Source organism: Trachemys scripta, chromosome 7 (genome assembly GCF_013100865.1).
Source record: "Trachemys scripta elegans isolate TJP31775 chromosome 7, CAS_Tse_1.0, whole genome shotgun sequence".
NCBI lineage: Eukaryota > Metazoa > Chordata > Testudines > Emydidae > Trachemys > Trachemys scripta.
This window is the reverse complement of record NC_048304.1, coordinates 66,762,702-66,768,949: the sequence shown is the minus strand read 5'-3', so window position 1 is coordinate 66,768,949 and position 6,248 is coordinate 66,762,702.

The window sequence follows — 6,248 nt, the reverse complement described above, 5'->3', positions numbered from 1 at the left end:
TGTAGTTCCTTCTCTTTTTGTGATCAAAAGTAAAATATCTTCACATTCCTCATGAAACTTTCACAAAAGAAGTATTTTCTAAAAAGAACTTACTCTTCTGAATGAACCTTTCTGAAGGGACATTCTTTTCTGTTTTTCAGCTCTTTGCAGATGTTTCTTTAATTTAGAAGTATTCACTTTTAGGGCTCTGTTGTATTAGCAAACATATTTCGAGTTGCTGAACAGAAAAATGTTCTTTAGTAGGTCATTTATTGCAATTTACCTTTGGGCAAATAGGAGCTTATATTACAATGTTCTACAATGTTTGGCTTGTTGAAGATAAAAAAATATTTTTCAGCCAAAAATTTCTTTTCCTGGTAAATTTATTCTAGAAAGGCCCAATGTGCTGGAGATGAGACATACTCCCACAAGAAAAAGAACAACTTGCCCAGCAGATAAAAGGACTAGGCCTTATCTTAAAATAAGAAAAATAAGGAAACTACGTGGAAGGATTAAGTCATGTGGAGAAACACTCCAGTCAAAATAAAATTGTCCTTTTATAAATTACTTTTTCAAATTGAAAAACAGATTATGTTGTCTTAATTCTTTTGTTTTAAATGCCAACTTCAACAAGCATTAAATATAAAGTAGTTCTTTTGATTTCAATTACATAAATGGTACATGGAAATTACTATGAAGATGGGGTTGAGGGGGAATGTAATTTCAAACATCTAATTGCAGCTTGGAACTAAAGAGTTCCTGGGATGTTCATGTTAGTTTACCAAAAGTGTCCCATTGTTTATGATTAAGTTACATTTTTCACATTAAGTAGAGATTCTTTATGTCTGGAACTGAAATTTGTAATATAGTGGAATATAGGAATTTCATTCTACTTCATTCCCACCTCAGTATTGCCTCAATTCAGCAGCCCACCGGTATTCAACATAGCACTTACACATGTGCTTAACTTTGTGCATATCTTTATGTCCCATTGACTTCAGTGGGTCTTACGCATATGTTAAAGTTAAGCATGTTTTTAAGTGTGTTGCTGAATAGGGATGGACTTAAGCATATGCTTAAATGCTTTACTGAATTGGGGCCTATAACAGCGGAATTAAATTTCAGTGGAATCCATCAAAAGCCCCTGAACCATAAATGCACTAAATTTGGAGAGTAAATTCAAATAATTAAATAGTGAAACTGAGGGATTTAACTGAAAAGCTCAACTACACCTTAACTACGGAGTTGCCTACCAACACACCCGTCATATAGGCATTTATAACAGGGTAACTACTAACACAATTAATTTCCATGTTCTTGATGAACTTGAATCTTGAAATAGAGTATTCTCATCTTTTAAAATGCGTGTGTATATTGGGGATAGAGAAAGCCTCATGTTGACATCTGAATTTTCAATCACACATCACGCAAAGTCCAGCAGAAATGTTTATGATTTCAAATGCCCAAGTGTCCTACAATCTTGAAATCTCATGCATTTATTCAATATGAGCTGGATTCCGTGACTTTCTGCGACCTCCATGACTTCTGTAGGGGCTAGGGTGGCTGACCCCAGGGCCGCCCAAGCAGCTGGGTCTGGAGCCAGCTGCTCAGGTGGCCCCAGGGACAGCCACACCAGTTGCGGGCAGTGGGCTCTGGCCGGCCAAAGCAGAGCAGCCGCTGTCTGTTGCCCCCGGAGGCGGGCGCCTCCTCCCAGCAGTACCCCCAACCCAGATTTCCCCCACAGTGGCTGCCCCCCCACTCTCCCCGCATCAGCAGCCCTTCTCCCCCACACGCCCCCAGCTACGATTACTAAGGCTACGATTTAGTCAGAGGTATTTTTAGTAAAAGTTTATTGTCCGTGACCTGTCCATGACTTTTACTAAAAATATCTGTGATTAAATTGTAGACTTAGTAGTATAACATTCATTAGTTCTATTTATATGCCAAGATTTTCATAAATAGGTATCTCAAGTTAGGCTCGTAACCTTCAATGGGAGCTCCTTGAGTGCTCAACACTCTTTGCACCAGAGTGAACTTAAGTGCCTTATTTTAGACACCTATTTCTGGAAATTTCTGCTGCACGTCTTTCTGTTCAGAAGGGTCTTTGCTGACTCTTCAATATATAAAGGGATCATGGAGTCAGAGCTTTTACTAAGAACAAATAATTTGTAAAATGTTAAAAATGCAGGAGAAAAGTCAGCAATTGTAGGCCTTGTCTACCTAAAGGTGTTACCCCAATCTCAGCAATTAACCAGTATAGCTGCACCAATGCAATTGCTCAGTGTAGACAAGTAAAGCTGCATCAGTGATGTTTCCCTAGGTTTAAGTGATTTTTCAACTCCACTATTTCAAAAAGTGGCTTTGCCTACCTAAACTACATGTTTGTACCCACACAGCTACACCAGTGGTTGAAATTGGGGCAAATTCCCAATGCCAACAAGGGCTTAACGTATCTCTGATGTTTGTCACCACACAGCTTAATGGCTCCTTGTACAACTAAATTACTACAGTGCCATGCCATTTATAGTATACAATGTTAACAATATCCACACATTAATTGAGCTTTCTGGGTTAGATCCCAATACAAAAAGGACTAAAAAAGTAAATCAAAATGGAGGAAGACGCAGTCCATTTGGGGGGAAAAAATCACTGATCAAGTCTGGCACTAAATAAGAAAATATGAGTACAAGGAAACGTGCCAGGATAACATACAAGAGGAGATGAGGAATGGCATGTAGTAGTTATTGAGGTTAGTTGCTGGCTTTAGTTAAAAATCAGAGGAATGAGGAAACTGAAGTTGCTTTTTCAGAGCAATTCCCTATTTGAATCATAACTCACTGTGAGGAAAAAACTTTAAAATAATATACTGTTATTACATAAAAACTTACAGTACTAGAGAAAAAACAACCCTTTGTTTACAGCAATGGTTATTTAAGTAGTTGGATCTCCATAAAGAAATGTTTAGTCATTTGTATCACATTACCACATATCATTGTGTTTGACTAGGGTACTTGGCTCCCAATAGGAAGAGAAACTTATCACAATCAGTGCCACCACAGCCTAATTCATCTTGGATGTAGGAGGACGATTTCATAATTAATACTGCTGGCAGACATTCATGTCTGGGCTAAACGTGATTATGTAGGTCCTGCAAATCTTCATCTCTTGTTATGTTTGCTGGACTTATTTCATAGTTTAAAGACAGATTTTCAAAAGGTTTAATTTTAAATGGAGTTGGGTGACTAAATCTCTTACTTGTCCTAGAATAAGTACCAAAGGGCTGAGATTTTCAGTTTTTCAGCTTCGTTCTTGCTAGATACTCAGGCAATTGCCACTAGAGCTTCTACATAATCTTCACGGTTTCTCTCACTCTTACCATTTGGTCTACTTATCTCTCTTTTACATATTATAGCAGTTATCAATAATATATTTTAATGCTTGCTTTACTGTCTATCTCCTAGAATGCCCATGTTTTTACTTAATATGCAATGACATATAGTACAAGATAACAAAAACATACGGACTTAGTGTGAAGAGTTTTATTTTTCATGGTGTTGTTATATCTTCTAGCTTTGTATTTCATCAACCTGTTTTGGATCATTTGGCCCAGATAAACATACTCCTTGGCTTTTAAATTATTTTCTATCAATCTATTTTTGTTCCATGTTGGACACAAATTTTGTCTTCTGTATATTCATCCCAATTCCGAGTTCTCATACCATTCACATTCAGTTTTCTGATTCAGTTCAAGGGTTTTTGAAATCTGCAGAACTGAAATGACCCTGTTACTCTGTGGATGTTGATACTCTCTTCTTCCCTTTTAAAGGGACAGACTCTTGGCCCATTACCAGATGCTTTGTGTTGTTCTACTGGTGCAAAGTAGCTGGAACCCAATTAATGTGGTCTCCTGGAGATTCTCCCAGCACAGGGGACATCCATGGGTGCTGCAGACTGGCTGAAGTGACACCCTACCACTACTCATTACAGCCTACACCACTGCATTACTGGCTAAGACAGCTGCTGTGTTCCATGGATCTCTTGTGGCTGGAACTGCCTCTTATGGCAGTGAGGATCACAAGATGATTTAGAACAACTCTGAAGCTAATCCAAATTATTCTTGGGGGTAGGATGGCCCCAAGCTCACCCCAGGTTCAGGAAGTTGCCAAGATGACGTACAGACACACAGTCAACCCAATCCTCAGCACATCAAGTACAGCTTGTCTGAATCCAAGGCTCTGTTTCATACAATCTAAAGATTTTCTCCAAATAGGAGATAATACATTTAGTGGAACAGTGTCACCTTTTCTAACTATTGTCTGTGGATAGATCACAATTCTGTCAAATTATTATTCAATATTGTTCAATGAATCATTCATCAAAACATATTCTAGACAATCAGATGTAATGAGGAGTACAAAAAATACAAGTATGTAGGGACAAAATGAGAAAGGCTAAGGCACAAAATGAGTTACACTTAGCAAGTCCTCCGTGACTTCTGTAGTTGCAGCAGCTGGTGCAGCTGACCCCAGGGTGGCCTGCCCAAGCATCTGGGGCTGGAGCTGGTGGCCCCAGGCAACTAGTCCTGGGCACTGCCCTGGAGCAGCGGTCTGGGAGCAGCAGGGGCGCCACAGGCTGCCCCCCGCCCCTGCCCAGAGGAACAGCAGCAGTGGTGGGGCCCCGGGATGCCCCCCACCCCCAGGAACAGCAACATCCGCTGGAGCACTGCCCCCCTCCCCTCCGCAGGTAAGATTTAGTTAGGGGTATTTTTAGTAAAAGTCACAGCCAGGTCAGTGCCGTGACTTTTTGGTTATTGCCCATGACCTGTCCTTGACTTTTACTAAAAATACCCATGACTAAATCGTAGCCTTAGTGATAAGGAATAGCTAGCATGGATTTGTCAAGATAAAATGGTGCCAAACCAACCTAATTTCCTTCTTTGATAAGGTCACTGGCCTAGTAGATGGGGGGAAGCTGTAGATGTGATATATCTTTATTTTAGTAAGGCTTTTGACTAGGGCTGTTGATTAATTGCAGTTAACTCATATGATTAACTCAAAAATTAATCACAATTAAAAAAATTAATTGCAAATAATCACAGTTTTCATTGCACTGTTAAACAATATAATACCAATTTAAATTTATTAAATATTTTGGTTGTTTTTCTGCATTTTCATGTATAGTGTATTCCGTGTTATAACTGAAATAAAAGTGTATATTATTTTGTATTACAAATTTTTGCACAGTAAAAATGATAAACTAAAGAAATAGTATTTTTCAAGTCACCTCATACAAGTACTGTGGTGCAATCTCTTTATCATGAAAGTGCAACTTACAAATATAGATTTTTCTTGTTACATAACTGCACTCAAAAACAAAACAATATAAAACTTCAGAGTCTACAAGTTCACTGAGTTTTACTTCTTGTTCAGCCAATTGCCAAGACAAACAAGTTCGTTTACATTTACAGGAGATAATGCTGTCCTCTTCTTATTTATAATGTCACCAGAAAGTGAGAACAGGCATTTGCTTGGCATTTTGTAGCTGATATTCGTGTGCCAGATATGCTAAACATTCGTATGCCCCTTCATGCTTTGGCCACCATTCCAGAGGACATGCTTTCATGCTGATGACACTCATTAAAAAATAATGCATTAATTAAATTTTTGACTGAACTGTTTGTGGGAGAATTGTAGGTCCCCTGCTCTGTTTTACACACATTCTGCCATATATTTCATATTATAGCAGTCTTGGATGATGACTCAGCACATGTTCATTTTAAGAACACTTTCACTGCAGAATTCAAAAACACAAAGAAGGTACCAGTGTGAGATTTCTAAAGATAGCTACAGCACTTGACCCAAGGTTTAAGAATCTGAAGTGCCTTCCAAAATCTGAGAGGGACGAGGTGTGGAGCATGCTTTCAGAAGTCTTAAAAGAGCAACACTTCAATGCGGAAACTACAGAACCCAAAACATCAAAAAAGAAAATCAATCTTCAGCTGGTGGCATCTCACCAGATAATGAATATGAATGTGCATCGGTCTGCACTGCATTGGACTGTTATCGAGCAGAACCCATCATCAGCATGGACGAATGTCCCCTGGAATGGTGGTTGAAGCATGAAAGGACATATGAATCTTTAGTGCATCTGGCACGTAAATATCTTGCAACACCGGCTACAACAGTGCCATGAGAACGGCTGTTCTCACTTTCAGGTGACATTGTAAACAAGAAGCAGGCAGCTTTATCTCCTGCAAATGTAAACAAAAT